This window comes from Triturus cristatus, chromosome 4_1, assembly GCF_964204655.1.
Source record: "Triturus cristatus chromosome 4_1, aTriCri1.1, whole genome shotgun sequence".
NCBI lineage: Eukaryota > Metazoa > Chordata > Amphibia > Caudata > Salamandridae > Triturus > Triturus cristatus.
In genome coordinates, this window is record NC_140585.1 from 396,777,750 (window position 1) to 396,801,500 (window position 23,751).

The following is a 23,751-nucleotide window of genomic DNA, read 5'->3' on the forward strand; positions in this document are numbered from 1 at the left end:
TCCAGAACTGCAGACTTTGCAACTGGGGACCAGGTTGGAGTTTCTGCTTCAGCTCGACATTCTGTGATTCTGGTCAAATCACTTAGTCTCCCCATGTCTACAACCAAAATGAATTTGTTCTTGTGTGATGTAACCAATGCTCATGTAAAGCACTCCAATACCTGACAAGTCTGCACTATATAACACTGCAAAAACACAAAATAATAAGTGTTTTGCACACTTCTGTCATTGGGCTATATTTGGGCTACATCTGGGTGATTTTGGGCTACATTTGGGCTCTTTTGTCTCCGGTGGCCATTTTGGGAGATTTATTTGTTATGAAGTTTCCTAATTTCCTCATGTACTGCAGTCTCCTCAGTAGGAAATGCTTTCAGTTTTTTACTTTGATTCCATCATGAAGGTATTCAGATATGTCACACATTTGCCATAAATTCTGAATGTTAGCACTCTAGTTGCTCATTAGATCACTGTAGTAAAACTACTGTTCACCATGGAAGTCTGCTCCTGGTATTAAAAGTGCATGTTTCAGTCTGCATGTCAGAATTTTTTAATGAAATAGAAGAGGATTTGAGAAGTCACTCAAAATGTGCCCTCATTTTCTTTCTTCAGCATTAATCATAATTTCTATGGCAAAATGAACCCCCTCATTGTGTTCCTTTTTAAATTAAATGTTTTAAGTGTTACCAGTTTATTCCAATCAAGATGGCTTCAGGTGTGCCATACTTTTGTCATAATGAAGACAGTAAGCGCTCTAGTTGTTTTTAAGAACACCCTGGGACATTCTGTCTTTGGGCTACATCTGGGTGATATTTGGGCTACATTTGGGCTCTTTTGTCTCTGGTGGCCATCTTGGGAGACTTATTTGTTATGAAGTTTCCTAATTTCCTCATTTACTGCAGTCTCCTCAGTAGGAAATACTTTCAGTTTTTTACTTTGATTCCATCAAGAAGGCATTCAGATATGTCACACATTTGCCATAAATTCAGAATGTTAACACTCTTTTTGCTTATTAGGTCACTGTAGTAAAGCTACTGCTCACCAGGGAAAACTGCTGCTGGTATTGAAAGTGCATGTTTCAGTCTGCATGTCAGAACTGTTTAATGAAATAGAAGAGGATTTGAGAAGTCACTCAAAATGTGCCCTAATTTTTCTTTCTGCAGCACTAATCATACTTTTTATGGAAAAATGAACCCCCTCATTTTGTTCCTTTTTAAATTAAATGTTTTAAGAGTTACCACTTTAATCCAAGCAAGATGGCTTCAGGTGTGCCATATGTTTATCATAAGTAGGACTGTTAGCGCTCTAGTTGTTCTTTGGAACACTCTGGGAAGCTGCAGTAGAACACAAAGGAATCAACTGACAGTCTCTGCCCTTGTTAGATGTACATGTTTTACCGAGAATGTCAGACTTCATTCTCACATGACTGAGAAAGATAATGTGAATTTACAGAAAATATGCTCTCAGTTTAGCTTATAGATCACCTTCCAAACCTCTGTGGGAAAAGCATGAGAAAATATTTTTTTCTCACTCATGATATCCCAGCAGAAGGCTTTTTCACATGGTGAAATCACCTTAGAACATACCACAATTCCTAAAATGAGTATGGTGCCATCAACAAATGATTTATAATGTAACTAAAGTCTTAAAACCGTCTATTAACTGCAATGATTTTTAATGAGGTGCTATCATGTATATTGGTCCCAAGATGGCTGCCAACACTTCTTGGATGAAGTGCTGACAGCCAATCAGATCTCAGGATGAGATGTGTGGTAAGGCTCCGCCCACATATATATATGATTTTACTTTTGATTTTCTCAGGAACTACTGAACAGATTGACACCAGACCTGCAAAAGGCACTTCCCTGACCTGAGGACTACCTCTCTGCCACATTTCAAGTAATTCTGTTCAGCCGTTCGGGCTGTACCTTGGACTAAAGGTCCCTATGGAAAAATGCATGGGGAAAACGTGTTTTGGGACCCCCCTTTTTTCTCGGCCCCCGCTTGACGAATCACCCCGAGACTTTCAGGGTAGGAGTGGAGCGGAGCGCCCCACCTATTTTGAAAATTTTGCGAGGATTTGTCAACCGACGCCAAAGTTATTCCAAATAGAATGTTGCAGATTTCCTATGGAAACACGGTCCTAACTATAACTATCTACTGGTGACCGCCAGTAGATAATATATATATATATACATATATATATATATATATATATATATATATATCGCGCAGGTAAATATGTATATGTTGAGTATGGTATAGAAATACTATTCTTACTTACCTGTTGATATTTTGGTTTCGATATTCTATCCTTAATATTATGTGCCATCAATATTCTGATTTTAATATTCAGATGCACACCATGTTATTCTATATAAAGGAATATGTGAATTATTTAGGGTAAATATTAAAGCACACACAATCAACTTTTCACAATCCAACTTTAAATCCTTTAAATTAGATGGGATTTAAAGTAGAAAGATGTAAATTTGTAAAGGTGGCTGACTCGAAACGTTGTCTATTTTCTAAACTGTTCAAGCTTTGTGTAATGCAAAGCTTATTAGGTTCTTTTTTTGTCTAAATAGACTGGTCTCAGGCTTAAAACCCTCCCTCGGACAACGCTTACCTCAGGTGGTGGATGTCCAGCCTCCAAACTCAAAATGTATTTGCTGGAGGGTGTCCTACCTGGGACATTCTGCATCAGCAAATCTTCACACCTGGAAAGCCTGAAAGAATAAACCTTACCTTACTTAAATTTCGGAAACATCATCTGCTTCATTCAGTGTGGAGTTTCAGAATTTTGAATCCGATACGAAAGTGAAGTTTTAATTTAAAAAAAACTTTGAAGACAGCTTGGAGCAGTCTATCAAGAACATTTTAGGAAATTAATGGTAAACAGTGTAATTTAAATTTTTTTTCGAGATGTAACAATAGTGATAACTAAATAGAATTTAAATGTATTTTACAGGGGAAAGTAGGAGAGTCCCACAATGAATTTCACTATAAGGTTGTGACAAAAGACAGATAGTTCAATTACATTTCATCGAAAGCACCAATCAAAACTGCATGGACTTGATGCAGGCTCCGACATTGGCATACCCCTCTCATAGTTACTGGCAAGTTACAAAGTGTTGTAGAAAAGGAAACCTTCATTAGACATCGAGTAGTAAGATGGGTAGGCAAATTTAGCAAACTTTGTCTGCTTCATAAAGTGTGGAGTTTCCCAATTCCAACCAGTTTCATAAATGAAGTTTTAATTTAACCCTTCAATAATTAAAAATACATTTACAGAGATTCAAATAGAATTTAAATGTAATTTTACATGGAGAGGTTTGTTAGATATTGATCATCAAGGCGGGTAAACATAGTAAAGTATAAGTGATTGTGTGAGCCCGGGATGGGTCCATTTGAGGCCTGTGGCCTGGCTGAGGACACTAACAGTAGCACTGCCTCTAGTGCTCAGAGTGGTTTTTTCACAGCTTGCATCTAGGATCTTCATGAGAATATCTATCTTTGATGCTGCAAGTATGATACCTCACATTTGTATGCTGCAGAGAACTCCACTACCAGAATTAAGGACATTCTCTACTCTTTCACATGCAGTAGACTCCTTGCATAGGACCCTCAAGGTGGCACCCTCTATATGGCTAACATAGTTTGGACTTTTCTGAGTGGGAAATATAGAAAGCATTACTACAGATGCAAATAAAAGTCAAGCATCATGTTATGAAACAGTCAAGAGACTTCCATATTTAAAGGTACACTAGGGCCCATATTACTGAAGGGACACACTTTACCTGTTTGCGTACCTTTAAGCTGGTGTGCAGGGTGCACTGGAATTGTGCACCATATTATGTTGAATGCGCACCCTCAGGGCGGCCGCAAACTCATGCTGCCCCACGGCAGTGAATTGAAGATTAATGCTGAGCAGCTGTTTAAAAGCTGCTCTGTGTTTCTCTGTGCAGGCTGCAATCCACCTGGTCTTTCAAAAGGGATTAGAGATCACCTTGCAGACGGGTGCAGTGAGTGACTGAACCCAGGGGGATATCTGGGAGGGTCTATGGGACCCCTTTTATCTCTTAAGAGGGCTGCGCTCAGGGGGCGCACTGGCAGTGTGTCACTGTTTTGTGACACACTTTCAATTGTGCCTCCTAAAAGCATGTTTGTCTCTATGCCCATGTCAGTAATATGGCATGGGCCAGAAGCAACATGATTCCCTCATTTGCATGGAGCTATATCCCCATGCAAATGAGGGAAAGCCCTCTCTCAATAGGGCTGGTGCTACGTGTGTGCCAGCACTATTTGTAATATAGAAGGGGTTGCACAAGTGGCTACAGCCATTTCTATAACTCCAAAGTGCTTTGGATCTCAGGTCTAGCATTAATGGCAAGTGGAATGGGCAGGTGCAGTTGGCATCAGAGCCCAGGGGTGTGAGGGACCAAATAAACCCCTTTAATTGATGCCTTACTCATTCCTTTGGTGCATTAGGGCTCAGTGCACCCTTGATGTGCCAGTGTTGTTTTCTGCATCAGACCAATGGCCCAAGAGAGGGAATAATTGGAGAAGAGGAGACACCTTCACATTAGGCTTCAGGGAGTTGACAGAAAGGAGGATGGTAGGAGGACTTTAACAAGAGGCTGAGAAGACTTGCCGCTTTGTAAGGCAGTAGGTCTCATTAGTGCAGCAAACAAAGTGGCACTGGAGCCAGGAGTGTGAAGGGTCTACTTCATCACAATTAAGACTGTCTTATACTTTACTATAAGATATGAAGAGAGCATAAGGGATGAGGTGGGCCACATGTGGGCGCTCATTTTTACTGAAAGCGACAGACAATCTGTTTCAAGAATAGATGTGGTGGGAAAGGGCTGAAAGAGGCAGAGGACGAAGTCTACTATTCAGGGCTGCAGCTATCATTAGTGCAGAAGGTGCAATTGCATTGGGACCCAAGAGCATGAGGACCTCAATTGATTGGAGTAGTGTCTTAGGACCATTTTAATTTTTTATGTGTTTGCTCTTTTATATGTCTCACATTTAGTATGGAGTATGAGCTATTGAAAAAGTGCCCTTGATATTATCTCATAAGCTCCACCCCGTGCTCAGCCCTAACCTTCCCAATTACCCAAGACTTTCCATACGGGTTTGAAGGGGTGCGGTTTTGGAGAGGTGCCCGACTTCAAAATATTTTGGGTAGAGGGGGCTCAGAGCAAAAAAGTTTGAAGACCTCTGGGTTTGACCTTGTTAGGATTTTAAAGATCACTACTATGCAAGTTGATCTTTAGATCTACACTAAGAACCCTTTTAGAAAATAAAGTGCAAAACTGTGCTTTGAAGTCACATTGGTCCAGGTGTATTGGCCAAAACATGATTAGCTATCAATTCCACTTAAAGTCTCCAGTCACCATTTATCTACATGTACCTAGCTCTCATTTTGAACCGTTAGGCTCTCTTGCATTCCCTATTCTCTCCCAATCTCTGCTCCCACTGCCTCTATCAACCTTTTGCCCACTATTCCTTTCTGTTTGCTTTTGCATCCATCTTCAGATTCCTGTCTCTCTTGCCTCCCTTGCTTTATCTATTTTTGCTCCTTTCTTTCACTCAGTCTTCTCTCCTTTTCTATAATCTCCTCTCTATTTTCTATTATGCCTTCTTTGTACTTCTCAATATTTTATTTTCTCTCGCTCGGCCTCTTCTTCATAAAGCATGTATGGCAACTGAAACTTTTTCTTGGCAGTGCATAGCCATTAGAGCACATGTTTTATTTCTTCGATCACTGTGGGTTTTGCTGTTCCCCCTTCCCAGAAGCCTACCTTCCAAGCCTCTTGGAACTGGAGAAATCCCCTGCATTCATGGAACAAAGAAGTTAGTGCAATGTAGCCATCATATCCCTGCAGTTTGTTGTCAATTCTTGTTGGACAGTACATCGGGCTATATGGATTTGGTGGGTTGTAACTGCTTTAAGTCAGATAACAACCCATTAATGTCCACCACACTTCTTTCACAGTGCTTTGGACTTCAACAGATCATCCACAGAATTGGAAAAGAAAATGCTTCTTGTAAAAGCACCAGAAACGTTTTCTTTTCCAAAATCAAAGTCGGCATGCGAGGGAAAATACTTCACACAAGTTCCAAGTTTGAGTTTTTATGTTGCTGTATTGTGCAGGACCCTGTGATCACTGATGTTACACAATAAAACAAAAATGAAAGCAGACCACGCTAATGGAATTTGTGGGGATCCACAAGTGTCCTACCACAGTGCATTCCCACACTTCACCCGATAACAGCAGTACCCCATTGTGTGACCGAGCTATCATCCATGACAGGATAGGCTGCCTAATTCCACTAAGACACAGGAAAAGATCAAGATTTTGCCTTGCAAATTGACCAATTCTGGTGATGTGGTTAATTGTGGTATTTAGGCCATGGTATGATCAGCACCTAAGGAAACCTGCAAGGTCCAGATAAAGCAGAATTTCAAAGTTAATACATTTTACAATGCAGATTCATAGCTCACAGATCTTAAATTACAATATACAAAAATCGAAAAATGTTCCCCGATATTCGGCGGAGTTGCATAAAGAGGTCAGCTATACTATAAATGCTTTCAGCCTCAGATGCCTTGATTATGGTTTCCACCATATATGGTTCAAAAAGATGAATCCTCAGTTTGTTGACACTGGCAGGGTTATCTGGATACTAAACCATTTTTTAATGCTAGTCTTTCCCTTTGTAAAAAGAACAATTGATGGACAGAATGCAAACTATACTGGGTCATTTCAGATTCTCACTACTGCTAGTAAGGGTATTTGCAGCCCTCTGCAGCAGGCACATTAACCTAACAAACTATCTCACTCCTGCAAACAAAATAATGATCTGTAGAGCAGATACATTATCTTACCAGACTACAATTCACAACAGGCCAGTGTAGGCTGAAGCAATGTCACTCAAATATAGGTCGTACCTCACTTGTGATAACTCTGCCCCAGCACCATCGGCTAATCAAAACACCATGCCGTATTGGAATCTGGAGTTTACCGATTTAACATTGCTTTTGAATGAATGGTAGGTTTGGATAGTGCCAACCACTTATGTATCAGGAATAGGAAATATCATGAAAGTTATGGGTTTAAGAATAACATGACTCAATGTACTGTACAGTTGTGCAGTCTCTCACATAGCAAATTCTTGTTTAACATACCATATGTGACAGGTGAGCTCAACTAATGCCCATTGAATTCTTGGCCTCTCAGCTGTGACAGCGAACACACGTTGATACCACTTTTCCTTTCAGCTCCTCACATACAACACTATGGTGTCTCACAGGGGTTCATCATATCCCCTCTATTATTCAACTACCTAACCCTCTTACTAAACCTGATTAAACTACTCTACCTTATCTGTTACAACTATGTAGATGACACCAAAATCATTTTAAAAAATGGATGGCCTGGAAAACCTCCATAATTTAAAACTTCATGACTGTCTTCGTGACATAAACAAAAAGATGATGACTAACGATCTAAAGCTAAATTCCACATAGACAGAACTTGTCACCTGTGGACAATGACAAAAATATCTGCCTACCGCCATATGGCCAAAGGAACATAAGGCCCCTCTAGCAATATCAAGACAAGTCAGAAACCATGAATTCAGTCTTATATTTGATACCATATATTAACAACATAAAACAGATTGGCTTCTACACAATAAAAACAATACTTAGCATCTTCATATACCTTGGACACCAACAGAAACTGCAAGCCATCCTCACACTCATAATCTCCAAGCTTGATCATGCCAACATCCTATACCTTGGTGCATCTGCATTCATCATACATGAAATACAACTCATCCAAAATGCTACTACAAGATTTCTTCTGTGCCCAAGAAAACACATGACTCCAGTCGTGCAATCACTCCGCTGGCTACCTGGGGCAGGAAAGGCAATGTTCAAAGCACTTTGTATTGTTCACAGAACCTCCAAGGAGAAGGACTACTATACCTACTAGTTGATTTCATGCAATACAAACAAATCAAGACACTGTGTTCCATACTTGCACAACTTATCATCATACCAACTTACCATAAGAAATCTGTGGGGGGCACTGCCTTCTCAGTACAAGTGGCCATGCTCTGGAACACATTACCATCCAGCATTTGAAGCATCCAAGGGCCTTTAAACTTCAGAAGACAGTTGAAAACATGGCTGTTTCCAAAACAACTACCCCACCACACATCCTGGCAACTGAACCTGGAAAGACGGTTACACATGAAAGCTCAATCTTTACTTTACAATCCACAGACTGGAAACAACTGAAGCAAAAAACTACTTTCAATGAACAGGGTGTTAAGAAGAGCAAACCTATGCTTTGCCGGGGTATTATATAGCTATGTAAGTTCATATATAAGTTTCTGGCCCACAGTAATACAAAAACCATAATACTCGGCACCCAATCATAATTTACACCTTCTATATTCAATTAAGGCATATATTCCACGAATGTTGTCCATCACCAGCACTGTGCAGTAAATAAACCAGTCATCACTAAATGAACAGGCATGGAATAACTGAAGAGATCAGTCACACACTGCGGGTCAATCAGAGGACTTAAATCTAGTCCATGAAGGCAGGTCCTAAATATGTATGCGTATACACTATGGCCACTTCTTTACGTTTCGTAATGGCTTTCAAATATGAGACGTTAATAAAAATGCACATCCCAGCAAAACTCTGCACTTCTCTTTCCCTCCATCAATGCCAGTTTTAGCCCAGAACTATACACTAGGGGGCAGATTTACTAATATTTTGCATTGGGGTTGTGTCACTTGTGTGGCTCAGCCCTGACGCAAACATATTTTTGGTATGTATTAAGCAATGCAAAGCAGCTTTGATTGACTTTGCATAGTTTAGTAAATACAAAGTAACACAAGGTTGTGAGTTTTGATGCCTTGCGCTGGGAAGGCGTTCCATGGGTGGAGCATGGACATTCCCATGCATCCACCCATTGATTTTAGCCCATTCCTAGATTTACTAAAGCTAGTAAACCTGGGAATGCATCAAAATGTTACTCCTTCCTCAGTGAGGCGCAACAAGGAGAAATGTCTTTATTTCTCATTGTGACTTCCTCATCCTATGTTTGCTACATGCTACAGCACACACAGAAAGAGGAGTATACCTCTAAGGATTGTTTTTGTGCAGGAAGGTGTCCCTTCTTGCACAAAAACAGAACTGCCTGTATTGCAGGCCACCTTGCACCATGGTGCCTGTGTTGGTGTTAGGCAGCACATAGAGTGCCACTGCTAGGAGACAGCAGAAATTCACCATATCTTTGTAAATATGGTGCATTTCTGCTGTCTGCCTTTCACACAACGCAGTGAGCAAGTTGCCTTGCTGTGTTACGTAGTGTGAAATATAAGTAAATCTGCCCAAAGAATTCTCATTGGACAAACCAGTGCAGTAACCTGCTAAGCAGACTGTAATCATAAGAAATACCCTCATGGGACCCAAAGAGCTGTTTATAGTTGCCAGCGTACTGAAAACCCATAAACTGCACACCTGTGTCTCTCATGCCTCATCATACACCACACTGCTACGTGCTGCACCTCATATTACTACAACTGCACCATGTGGTCATCACGCATGACATGGAAACACTTCCCACATTGGATCCTAAAACAAAGGCAACATCCTTTCAACCATACACCACCCTATATGGCCTAGCTTGCTGCTCATATAGGTAAGCGCTTCAGTTCCACACATAGGGCTAATAAGGGCTTTACAAATATGCAATGTATTACAACATTTATCATTTGTGTATCACCAAAAATTGTTTTGTTCCTATTAAAATCTTTGTTTCCATTACACTTTAGAATTAGAAAACAAAATGTGCATTATTTGTGCTTTCAAAACTGCTTTCATATGTTGAAATATTTGTATTATTCATCAACCAGTATTTACATTTTTGTTTGACATTTAGAAACAAATTAACATCCTACAGTATTTCTTTTTGCAATCTGTAGGAAAGTAGGATCTGCTTTTATGATTACCCCCACTTTTTCTTGATATAATGCTGTTTCTGACTAGTCTGACTGGGATCCTGCTAATCAGGACCCGTCTCTGGGCTTTCTCCCCTAAATTGGTTTGGTAAGTACTTAGGTACATCCCAGATTGGACACTGGTTTACACTTATGAGTCCCTAGTATATGGTACTAAGGTACCCACAGCATAGGAACACAAGGGGTCCACCATGGGCTGAAGCATGTATTATGCCACCAATGGGAGACCACTCAATTTGTAACTACAGGCCTGCCATTGCAGCCTGTGTAGCTGGTGCTAGAACCACTTACGAAAGTTATAGGTTTCCCTATATCTAAGGTCACTGCACTTAAAACCTATAAGTCACCCCTAGAGCAGGCCTTTCAAACCTGAAGGCAGGTCGCTTGGTTCTAAGTGTGAGGGTGCCCCTGCATGATGAGCAGGACACCCCTACAACCTACAGAGTCTATTCACCCAGGTTGTGAGGCAGCCATATGACATATAGAGGGGCACCGCGTCATTACGTGATGACCATCTCGAAACTGGCTGTAACGAATCCTATCATGTTCAGTCTCAAACATGTTGGAATCATACCTCCCACACCGTAAACGGTGTAGGAGGTATGATTCCATGCACCATAAAGCTCCTTTGGGAGGCCTTCGGTGCTCCCGGTACCAGTCTTCCAGACCCGGACAGCAAGCCAGGGCTGTTGCTGGCCAGAGACACGTTTCTGCCCTCCTGCTGCTGAGCCAAGTTCGGGCAGGGGAAGACAGAACAATAAGTATCCTGTCACAGGGAGGTTTGACCACCTTCCAGACAGGATTTAGTGTATTGGGGCAGGGTGGGAGCGCTTGCCAGCGTCACATTGTCTGCGTGCAGGGCACACTTGGTGCCCTCCATGCATAGTAGTCCAGTTCAAGGAGCCATTGGCTCCCGCTCTGGTACGAAACTGGACAAAGGACAGGGGAGTATCCTCCCCCTTGTCCAGCCCCTCCTTTGGGAGGGACCCCTGAATCGTCCCAACCCTTTCCGTACGGTATTTAAGGGCTTACCTATGGGTGGGTCCCTAGATTTGTTGTGGGACAAGATTTATTTCAGACACCACTTCTTCAACCAACAGGGCACTCTGGACTTCGCTCTGGGCATCAAGGCTGCAACTAGGAAGACTCCTGCTGCTCCTGATCTCGTCGCCCTGCTCGTCTGCTGCAACGTCCGTGCCTGTGCACCATACATGAACCTTCCAAGGCCAGTGGGTTTCCAAAGACACCTGAAGGAATCTCCATTGAAGTGAACCAGTCACTTCCTTGCATCTGCAGGCACAGCAACTAAGCTGACCGGTCTGCTGATCCTGGGCTTCCACGGACTCCAAAACGCTCAGCAACACAGGTGGTGGTTCTTCACATCGCTTGAGGCCTGACCAGCCCTCTCACCAAGTTTGAGGCCAGTATCCCTCGTCGGAGCCACAGGAACCAAACCCCTGGGCACTGTGTCGACTTGCAGTTGCAAAGACTTGTTGGCTTCCATCCACCAAGATCTGCGGACTTCAAGTAGCCACAACCTCAAGCATCTCCAGTGACCAAGATCTTCATCCTCACCACAACCCTTGCATCGTGGGCATGCTTCTTTGGTGAGCTGCTCAAAATCATCTCGCGACTCCAGGGCCTCCGGCCTGTGGGTCTTCTTGAGGGTCATCTTTGAATTCTTTGGGCTCCTCTGATTGCTCGGGCCTGCCTTGACTCCCCTACTCGTGGTGAGTCATCTGGACCTTGCTGATCCCAACACTGCACATTCTTCGCTTTCCACGTTGTTTGTAGTTGCCAAGGCTTGTTGGTGCTCCCGATGGACACCGACCCCTCAACTCTCAACATCCGACGTGGGACAACTCCTGGTGTCCCACAACGTTGCATGGTCTTCACAGCTGTAGCTCCAAGATCACCGTCAACTCTCCTGCAGCACCCTACATTGGTGGGCAATCATCTTCTGTACCATCTGGTCATTTCCAAGTGCTATATACTCTGTCCCCTCTGCTTTCAGGTACTTCTCAACTCCACCGGACACATTCTCCTTCTCCAGCAGTGGCATCTTCCTGAAGTCCTCCATTGGGTTCGAACGGCGGTTTCCGACGCCACTTCACACCTATGCACCCGGCTCCCCTGGGGCAGGTATCCTGGTTCCTAAGGTATCCACGGGTGGGGTGGCTCTCCAACCCTCTCTCTTCCTCAGGGTTTCATCAGGGTCAACTGGGAAGGGTCCTTCTTCTTTAAAATTGCAACTGCGACTTACCCATTGACTTGCATTGATCACGCGGTCGTGTTCCCACTCTGCACACGGCCTCTGTGGGGCTCCTGGTTACTTACCTTGGGTGGATCCTTGGGTCCCCTGCACTTCTACGTCTTCTGGGTATAGTTTTGACTTGAGTCGTGGTTCACATACCACTATTTTAGTATATGGTTTTGTCTCCCCCTGATGGTCACTGTGTATTTCATGCTACTTACCTGTTTCTATTGAAAAGTAATATGTGCATTGTGTGCATCTCCGGCTAGGAGATACCTGTATATGTTAGTGAGTGTTATATAATAAATACATATTTTTATAAATACACTGTGTGGTTCTTTTTCACTTAATCTATATCAATAAGATTATGTTCTGGTAAAACAAGCTTTTTTACACTCCTTCTGGACTAAGCCTGAAGGCTGCTCTCCACAGCTACCACTTAGAGAGCTTTCTAAGGTTGTCTAAGACCACTAAAATCACCATAAGGGTTGTCAGGAATAGGTGCAAGGTGCCCACTTACATAAGTGTACACCATATACTAAGCCAGCTTTTCACACAGTCCCTGTACGCAAGGTCAATGAAATTATGCAATTATGCTTTTCAGGAATTTTGCAATCCTGTGACTGCAGCGTTTTCTACTTAATTGTGAATTTACCTCATTTGCCACATAATTCATAATCTGCTGCATAGTCTGCAGATTTAAACAACAAATACACATTTTTGTTTTTAGCTCAAACAAATCAAAGGTTAGTAAAAATGCTGCAACACATGTTGCCGTGCAGTGAAAGGTCCTTCGCAAAGGTTGACTCGTCACCCTTCAGTTACTTATAGATGTATTTAGATGTGGAACGGGTCCTGATGAAGTGTAACCTTTGCCCAGACGCTGCTAATGTGTAAAAATGACAAAATAATGAGGTGATACAATTACAAAATGAGCAGCATTACGCCGCATAAATTGAGTTTTCATCACACATAATTTAGTCAACATTGCCACATAATTTAGGCCTTCCTGACGCATAAGCCCAGATGCCCTGTCTGTACTCCAGAGAGAATTTTGCAGTCAAAGAAAGAAAAGTTAACATGTCTGCATTAAAAGATAAGCAGCAAGTTGTCAGAAGACATAGCCTGACTTTTAACCTGCAGTAAACGTAACAAGATAAAAACAAAACGTGAAAGTCATTTTTATTTGCTCATTCGCCGTCTGAACTCCTGCACCACTATACTGTGCCAGCTGCCTAGGTCGTTTGGGGGTGGGGTGAGATTATTATGGGCTGCGCTAGCAATCAATTGTCCCCCCCCCCCCCTCCCCCGTGGCCACGGCCCTGGCTAATGTTAGTCATAAATCCTCGGACTTGTGGAACAGTTATAAAAATTGCCAGGATAATGAAACAAAATACAGAACTGTCCCGGCAGGCTGGTCACCCCAAAAGATGACAACCCTATTTCGAGCCTTGGATTGTTACGCTCATTTTACGGAAAAAGTAGACGGAGCTTCCAAATTTGTGAGACCATTTTGTGAAACACTTCAACGACCGGGCTCTAACCTACTTAGCGACACGGAAACATTGCAGCTTTAGTATACACACACACAACGCACACTCTAGACCGAAGTCCCGCAAATAACTGTTACTTTTGTCAGCTGTGTTTTCTTTCTTGGGCTCGCATGCAGGCACCTCACCCAATCAGAGCAGACGTTGTTGCGGATTCAGTGAATTGTTGCCAATCACTCACCTTCCTGGTTACTAAGGCAACCGCGTCATTGAAACACTGGAAAGGGAATTGCAAGGATAGATGTGTTGTCCACAGAGCCCGGAGCATTACCCTGTGCACTACTGAACGAACTCATTGACGGAAAAGAGAGAGGAGACAATAAGCAGGTAAGACTGGACACGGGGTAAACGAGTCCCCAATCAATTTCTTAGCCCCATACTACTCCTTGTCATGCATTGAAAGAGTTGTATGCAGTTAAACAAACAATGTACAGTCCCGCTTCGTTTGCTCCCTACGCATAATTTCGCGTTCTCAACGTCTCAAAGGACTGTGGTTCTTAAGTGTGCACTACTGTTTCACCGTTATGTTAACACGATCCCCAGCTAGTTAAAACTTCTGAAAAATTGGAGTAGTAACTTGCCCTGAACCGATTATAACGTGAGCAACACATCTAAACTATATTACGCTATACTACGTTTTAAAAAATTCTAATTGAAGTACTGTAAACAAACATTTTAGTCCTGTTGGCTTTATTGCGAGTCTCTTTTTATGGAATCCACCAGTTCGAGACAAATACACACAAATGTTTGTGAGACTGTTAGACTGTGACACAGTTCACATGGCTCTCGTTTTTATTTCTCATTTTCACCACCCTTTTAACTTGAGATTACAGATGAAAGTATATGCAGAAAAAAAAATCAATGAGGAATAACAGTATAGTTTTTCCATAGTGCGTTAATCTGCAGTTTGCTGTATAGTTCTCTAGTGTCCCGCGTCACGTGTGACACTTTCTTTCAGCCTTTCCCGTCTTTTCAATATATAGCATTTTTCATTCTGGGACATGTAAGTTTAGTTGTGCTTTTAAAATGAATAGTACGGGCTCAAAACTCCTAGCACGCAGTGTTGTTGGCAGAAATCCAGGCAGGAGTAGCTGAAGGCAGGGCACAAGTCCTAAAAAAAGAAGTAGGGGGACTAACCAAGTTAGGTAGTATGCAAGTGAAACCATGACGCGTGCCATCACAGCGCATGATGTCACGATGTGTGACATTGTACGTGATATCACAGTAAGTGACATCAGATAATAAAACCTCACACATATGTTTATCAGGTATATCATGAGTACATTTAAGCATATTGTGAGATTCAACAAATAAGATTTTACATTGGGGTTGTGCCAAAAAAGTGGCGCATTCCAGACGCAATATCTGGGCCTCAATTAATAAAATTAAATTAAAACGATGCCACAAACATATTGGCAACAAGGAGAAGCGTGGCAGTAGATCTGTTCTGCTTAATTGGTTGCAAAGTCTGCATTTTAAAATATTTGATTGAGTTAAGGCATCTGCTGTACAGGTGCCCAGTAAATCTCGGGGAATAGTAGTAATGGTGAGATAGCTCGAGGTTAACGCAATGTGGGAGAGATCTGTGTTATGTGAAGTCCCACATTCAAATCAAAGTAGTATAAAAGGTCAATGTGTCTCCTGCTAAATACATCATGTAACATGCAGATGACAGAGATTTATGTTATGTCGATAGGTAAGTGGGTTCCTGCTTTTAACACAGAGATCCTTTTGCTACCTGCAGTTCATAAATTGTAATTCTACTAATGTATTATGTAGCACAGTAAGATATCATGATAGCGTCATGATACATTAGGACGCTCGTGGACCAGAGAGCGATACCCGATCTGCATGCAGAACTTTTACATTTATTGAACCTCACTCTTACTTTTTTGAACTTTGGTGTAACCCTGTCTCATGTCACTCATCTTGTATATTGATTTACACACACATGATTTATTGTCAATGTATAATGTGTATGTTTTGTAAAGAGCTCTGAGAACCTGCATTGGGATGCATAGCGGTATAAAAGAAATAAAACAGTGCTATTGAAATTGTTATTTGAGTAAATACTTGGACAGACAAACACATCTGACATTCTTACAGTTCATGCACTTATATACAGGGACTGAACAAAGTCAAAAGCGTGCCTCTCTTAATTACCTGTGAAGAGATAACAAGATGTGTGCCTTTGTTTCCCCTCCATTCCATTCCATTCCATTTATACAGCGCACGGCTACCATCAACGGTGGTGTACCGGCGCTAAACAGTGAATACAACAGATAGGGATAGGGAAAGGGGGGGACAAACTAAGGTAGGCCGAACAGCCAGGTTTCCAAAGCCTTCCTAAACTTAAGTTTTGACTCAGCCTTACGAAGGTGGTCAAGTATAGAATTCCAAAGGGAAGTAGTTCTCACTGAAAAAGCTCGCCAGCCAATCCTGGCTTTTGCAAAGCAAGTGATCCGGAGCAATTCCTAATGATTAGATCGCAAGGCCCTGGTCTGGCAATATTTTGGGAGTCTCTGCTTCAGATATCCAGGGCCCCTGTCTCTAGACGCTCTGTAAGCCAAGGACAGCGCCTTAAACTCTATTCTCCTTTTGACTGGGAGCCAGTGGAGGCTACACAGATGGGGGGAGATATGATGGCGGAGTGGCACGTTTCTAATGAACCTGGCCGCGGCGTTCTGAATAGTTTGCAGTTTCCTAATAAAGTAGGCTGGGAGACCCAGGTACAAGCTGTTGGCATAGTCACGCTGAGACGTGACTAGAGCATGGACCACCATATCCCGGCAGTTCATAGGCAGAAAGTGGAGGAATCTCCAAAAGGCTTTCAGTTTCCAAAAGCAGGATGAGGAAACCTGACTAATCTGGGCCTTGCCTGAGAGGTTAGAATCAAATTTAAAAACTAGATTTCTAACTAAGGTGACAGGAGTGGTGGGGGGTTTAGCTCCGCCGTCCACCAGAGATCGGACTGTGGAGGAGAAGGTTGGTTAAAAACAGTACCTCCGTTTTGTCAGCATTTTATTTCAAGCAACTGTGAGTCATCCAGGATTAAATATTGCTCAAACAAAGCTTAAAACTGTCAAATGCAGCCTCTGCACGATCTTTAAAAGAGAACGTCAGCTGAGTGTCGTCAGCGTAGGAGACCACTCTCACCTCACATTGCTCGACTAACGATGCCATGGGGGTAAGATAGGCATTAACAAGAGTAGGGCTCAACCCCCCGATCCCTAGGGAACTACACACACGAGAGGACGAAACATGGGGGCGGAGAAATGCTTGCTGTGACCGGGCATTGAGAAAAGAGCGGAACCAAGCTGGAGTGGTTCCCGTCACTCCTAAAAGCGCCAGTCTCTCCAGCAGAATCTGGTGCGATACCGTGTCAAAAGCTGCGGACAAGTCCAGCAGCACAAGCATTCCACAGCTACCCTGGTCTAAAGATTCACATATAGTTTCGTCCATTTCCAGCAGGACAGTCTCTGTGCTGTAGCCCGATCTAAAGCCAGATTGGGAGTCATGGAGATGGTTATTAGCCTCCAGGAAGTCAGATAAGTGCCTCTGAACTTCCTTCTCTAGGATTTTGGCAGGTGCTGGCAGGAGAGAGATCGGCCTAAAGTTCTTAAGTACAGCTGGGTCCGCGTCCTCTTTCTTAAGAATCGGCAGGACGGATGCCTTTTTCCAGATGGAAGGATAACTGCCCATTGCCAGAGAAGCATTCCAAATCGAGTTTAAATGGGGGTTAAGCAGAGGGGCCAACAGCTTGAAGAATCTAGCTGGGCAGGGGTCAAGGGGTGAGCCAGACTTAACTCTGTTCAAATCTAAGAGGGAAGCTTCTGGGCAGAATAGGCGAAATTCAGCCCAAACACTGGAGTGGACAGGAGACGGAAAAGTCGGGGTAGGAGACCTCATCACGGTAAAGGAGGAATAAATAGCTTGAACCTTCTCCTGGAAGAAAGTAGATAGATTATCACATAGAGCGGCAGAGGGAGCAATGGTACTCTTCATTGCTTGCGGTTTCATAAAGCCCTGCACAAACTTAAAGACTTCCTTAGAGGAGTTATCAGAAGCCTTAATTTGGTTGGCAACGTAATTTCTGATGGTATAGCGTGTCAGCCCATTAAATTTGTTTAGTGCTGCTTTGTAGACGTACTTGGCCTCTGAATTTTAGGTTTTCCGCCAAGCACGCTCTAGCTTCTTGCATGAGCTTTTCTCCAAACGGAGTTCTGTAGTAAACCAAGGAGCAGAGGGCTTATTCCTGGCTAATTTCATGGTTTTGGTCGAAGCAACTGTATCAAGGGCTGAGGAGACACAGCAATTAAAAGTAGATGCATCGTTGCTGGGATCACCCGTAATCTAAGGAGGGGCACTATGAAGAACTGGCCCCATGGACTCAAGAGAGACCTTCCTCCAGTTTCTCCTTTGCTCATACAGAGGCCTGGAATTATTGTTCCAGAGAATGCTGGACAAACTAAAATGAACTAGCCGGTGGTCAGACCAAGTTAATGGAACAGGGACTTCTACTTTCAGTGTGGGATCATTCGAGAAAATGAGATCCAGCGTGTGACTAGACAAATGTGTGGGAGCAAATACCATTTGAATCAGATTTAACCCCCTGAGAGTGTCAGCCACCTGTGATGCCAAGGAACAGTTGTCATTGTCCATGTGGACATTAAAGTCACCGAGGACAGTAAAGTTGGCATGTCTCAGTGATAGATCAGCAATAATGTCGCAAAGCTCCAGTAGGTGGGCAGACACCGAATCCGGGGGTCTATAGAACAAAATTCCCACAATGGAGAACACAGGGAGGTTTTGATACAGAAAGACATCGCCTCAATCAACCCCAAGTTCTCAATTCTCATACAGGATATCTCCCAACCATCTCTCAGAATAATCGCAAGCCTACCCCCCAACCTATTGTCAGCCCGGTTTACCGTGGAAATCTTAAAACCCTCCGGTATAGCCAGCATTATGTCAGGAAACCAGGTTTCGGTCAGGAACATAAGATCCCAAGAATCTGACTCAAGAGTGAGCCAGATATCGTCTGCGTGTTTGGGGAGAGACCTGCAGTTAATTAAACAAGCCCTGATGTTGGATTTAATGGCTTTAGAACAGGCTGCCTAGGCTTTAGCCGACAACCTACCAACATAGTTTCTTCCCTCTAACCCCCCTAGAGAAAGAGTGCATAATTTACAGTGTAATTCCTGATCGTGCCCCGCTGGTCCTGCCAAGCAAAAATCAAAGCAGGTAGGATTGGGGCAACTCACTGTATTCAGGTCACATAATTGCTCCTTAGACAAAGTAATTCTAGCTCAGGGTCTGGGGGGGCAGCATGGCTGGCGCTGGCCGAGATCTGGCCGCGGATGGGCGCAGACGGGCTTGCCTTAGGCGCGCCTTCGACGCGCCAGCGGCGAGCCCGCTGAGCATGTTCGCTGCGCGGCGCGGTTCCCATTAAATAGGGGAATTAAAGGTCATGCAGTAAACTAGACCGCCAACCCAAAATGGCGCCCAAATGTGTTCCACAGGGGAGAGTAAAAATGGCGCTAATGAAGGCGAGAGGACAGAGTAGGGAGTGGACTACTGCATCCTGCAACACACAGCAATGCAGGTAAGACCACTTCCTCCCGGCAAAAGGCAGGTACAAAATGCAATTTCAAGGCAATAACACAATTTAAAAGCAAGTTTAAAATAAAACGTTAAAAGCACCAGAAATGAAAACGAATCAGACAAAAGCTAAGCGCGATGTGCAATAGCGTTTGCCTCCGATCCCTACTAGAGACCGCTGCGCGTCCCCATCGCGGTTCCCATTAAATAGGGGAATTAAAGGTCAGGCGGTAAACTAGACCGATGACCCAAAATGGTGCCCATATGTGTCCCACAGGGGAGAGTAAAAATGGCTTCTACTTTTAAGTGTGAGGTTCCAGGATGGCTCCAGTCAGCATATTCATACAAAAGGAGGACTGATGGCCCCCTAACTTCGGCCTTTATCTTCGGCCCAGCAGTAGGTGAAAAAAAAAGCCCCTCACTGCCTGGACGTTGCTGCTGGGAATGGAAAGCCGACAACGTACAAGTGCTGCTGACCGTGTCCCGGTGTCTAAAAATGACACCGGGACAAGTTCAACAAACTTCTGTGGTTCTCAACTTCTTGGCAGGGTAGACGGCGTCCACCCCCTGAAAATAGAGGGTGGACGCCGTGTACTTGCGTGTAACCCTGGCTTGTGCCCTGGCTGAAGGTGCCCTGGCTGAAGGTGTCACTAAGTTGTCAGAAACAAGTGCTGTAAATAGCAGGTATTACTATTACAGGATTGTACCCTCAGCTCTACGCTGGGGAAATTGCACAGCAATGTGCTTGTTGGTATGATCTAGACAGAGGAATGGAAGCGTTCTATGCACCATGCCACCAAAGCCCTCTTCATCCTCAAAATGCCAAAATATGTTTGGATTGCCGTTGTGTTTATATAGCACCTCAGAGCCTTGATGACACCTCAAAGCACCTTTTGGGGATGCTACTCAGATAAATATGCTTGGTTATAAAAGTGTGGTTACATTTTGCCTATGAAAGAATTGTTTTGGTGTTATACGTGATGACCTGAGAGGTGCTATCAGACAATGTTTATTTTGTAAGATAATAAGTGCCAGGGCTCTAGTCTGGAGGACTCTGCAGCTTGCACCACCCACTGCCACTGCCAGCATTTCCAATGACAGTCCTACACAACTACTAACCAGCACACTGCTACAAGTGTGACAATTCAGCCTATTCCAGGCCCCAAAGATATAAAAATATTGTGGGCAGCAGGTATTAGTTGTTTTTAATGCATACTGAATTAACAGACAATTGCTGTTCGTCTCATCTCTAAATTATAAAATCAGCACCACCTTGTGGCAGCTATCATAAGTGCAGGTGTCGTCATTTAAGTGCAGGTGATGACAATTAGGTGCCGGTGCCAAGCACCGAAAACCACCGGTTCAAATTAAGCACTGCTCTTAGATTGCTTTCTGGCTATCTTGTAGCTGCATTTATGTGGTGAGTGTAGTAAAACGATTGAGAAATAAATTTGCATAAACTGATATCTACCCTCTTTGTGAGGGCTGTAGGAAAGTGCCTGATTTACACATGGTCACCCCCACTTTGTGCCCACTGTTACTGATGCTCTTGATTGGAAGTGCATTGGTTCCCTGCTAACCAGGCCTGATTGCCAGTGGCCATTCCTGAAAAAATACACAAATGTTAATTGTAAACCAATTGGCAAGGACTTTAGCACACTTGTAAGACCCTGGTAAATGGTGCCCCTGGTTCCCAGGGCATTGGTACTAAAGAGGGTCCCTAAGGGCTCTAGCATGTATTATGCCATCCAAAGGGACCCACACACAAACTGCATGCAGACTGCCTTTGCAGGATGTGTGAAATGATGGTGCAGAGCATTCTGAAACACAACATTGCCCACTTCCTGTGTGCAATGCCAAAGTACACTACAGGTGCTCTATGCAAGTCATCCCTACATTAGGCCTTTAGAGCCCTTAGACAGGGTGCAATATAGTACATGGAAGGTCACATCTGCATGAGCAGATATGCCCCTGTAATCCCTAGTTCCATTGCTAGTGATTACAAGTGATAAGGAAGCCATTTTAAAGGTATGTACTGTGCACTGGTCATTCCAAGTTACCCAGCTACACAATGCATTCACTCAAAATAATGGTATTTGGTATAAAACATCTTTTAAAAAATAAATCTGTACTGATTACAGTATCCAATTCATGAAGACATGCACACAGAGGGCACCTTAGAGGAGCCCCCTGTAACCCTACTAGACTCTTCGGGCCTAATTACGACCTTCCAGCAGAGCATGGCACAGTGGTGCAAACCACCGCGCCACTGCCCTGCAGAAGGTTGCAGCCGCCTGTCCTCCAGATTAATACTTATCAGTTTTCTGGCCGGTGGTCAGTGTAGTGGCTCCATCTGTAGTGCACTTAAAAGGTGGCGGTGCCTTTTCAAAAGGCACCGGTGCGTTTTTAAAAAGGCACTGCAATGGGAACGCCTCACAAGGTTCCTGCATGGCATGGACTTGTAAGTCCATGCAGTGCAGGAACCTATGTGCATGCACACAGGGGGGCACATGTTATGCTCGCCTGTGTGAATCCACATATATCTGCGGCATGGGGGGGCCCCGTAGGGCCCCCTTTGTTTCCTCTCCGTCCGGCTTTTCATGGCGGTGGAATTGCCTTGAAAAGCCTGGCGGAGAGGATACTCGTAATATGCTTGGCGGGACAGTGGCAGTTCGCCAAGCATATTACGGCCCCTGACAGCCGCTTCTACACCAGGAAATGGCGGTTGCCTAGTGGAGCTGTCAGTCCTAGTGTGGTCCGCCTGCTTGAGTCGTAATTGGGATGTCAGACCGCTGGTGCGGTGGTGGCTGGATCTGCCATCACCTCACCACCACAAGTCTGGCAACCCGAGGCCCGCAGGACTCGTACTCTGGCCCTAAGTGTGTTAGCTGACTGCTATCTTCCAGCCTGCCCCCACAGACGAGCTTCTGACCCCCTGAATGGGACAGCCCACAGTCTCAGAGAGGTCAGGAACAATGCCTGATTGAGAGAAGGTGTTCTCACCTCCTCCAGCAGAATGGTTAGCATTTTAGCATATCAAGGCCAGAGGCTTCAAAAAGCCTCTGCCCCCTTTGACAAGCAACCCCAACTGCCACCCAGATCTGTTTTTTTTTACCACCCCCTGGGGCCCATTTGACACCAGAGCTGACGGGGAAATTAGACATTCAGGAGGCGTGTTTCATTCACAGGCTAGTCACACCCTAAGGTGGGCTACCTGAAGTGAACAACCAGAAAAGGGATTCGCAGGGAGAGGTAACCCATTGACTACTACCTCGTACTCCTCTAAACACTCCATAATTGAGTATTTAGGGGTCCACCTGAAAACCAGGCCACTTGGGAACAGAAGAAGGACAAAGAGACGACACCCTTGGTTGCTGCTTGCTCTTTAATGATTTCAAAGAGCTGACTTGTCCTACAGCGGTGCATCCCCCCAACACTTGTAGGACTGTCCAGCACTTAGACAACCATCTAGCATCCCCCATGGAGTGGAGCAGCCATCCCCTGTATCAGCAGGTGCCAACCGCATCTGCCCAGTTTACCCTCTTGTTGGCCATCGGGCTCACTAAGGGTGCAACACTTCAGGAGGAGGTCTTTGTGCTTCTAGGAGGTCAATCCAATCTTTTTACCGAGTTTCGAGATGCTGGACCCTCCAGGAGCTCCCCTGCACCAATACCCTGAGTACCAGGGCACTTGCACCAGCCAAAACTTGTTTTCGTCCTGCCCAAACACCCCCACATTGGAAGCCCTCCTGCACTTGAGGAGCATTAGGACAGATGAGATCCATGACCAGAGTGGCCCTGCTGTTTTCTTTTTCCCTCCTCTACAGGTGACCGACAATCGTGAGAGCCTCAAATGCAAGTCACCGGCCAGCCAAGCACCTCTGCACCTGAGCCCCTCACAACCCAGGTTCATTACTTATGACTGCATCTCCTGGCCTATGGGTTCCCCACGACCTGAGCCCCCTCCCCCCCCCTTTGGGTTCAACCGGACTTGTCCTCAAGTCCTCCATTGCAGCCTTGTTGTTTCAGGTCCCCTTGACTTTACCGGTGTAGCACTCAAGGCTACCATACTGACCAGCGCCTCTGCACCCAGACATACAAAGGCAGGCAAAGTGAAACTGCTGTAGTAATTTGGACCTTGGCCCCCTAGCAGCTTAAATCCCAAAGAGCACCTCTGAATTCCGACTACAAGTACCATTTTGCTACATGTGTTTTACCTCCCATAGGTAACCGAGGCTCATGCTTCAAAACTGTTATTTGAACTATTTTGCTATTTTCTTCTACAAGCAAAATC

The 23,751-nt window shown here is 44.2% G+C and overlaps 1 protein-coding gene across 1 annotated transcript in view; it reads left to right on the forward strand.

The window, feature by feature from the left end:
• Nucleotides 1-14,080: 14,080 nt before the first annotated feature.
• Nucleotides 14,081-23,751, forward strand: part of EFCAB6 (EF-hand calcium binding domain 6) — an 879,195-nt gene continuing 869,524 nt past the window's right edge. Inside the window, exon 1 of the mRNA XM_085652469.1 lies at nucleotides 14,081-14,184. The gene's annotated coding sequence lies outside the window, so the exon portion shown is untranslated. The remainder of the gene's footprint in view (nucleotides 14,185-23,751) is intronic.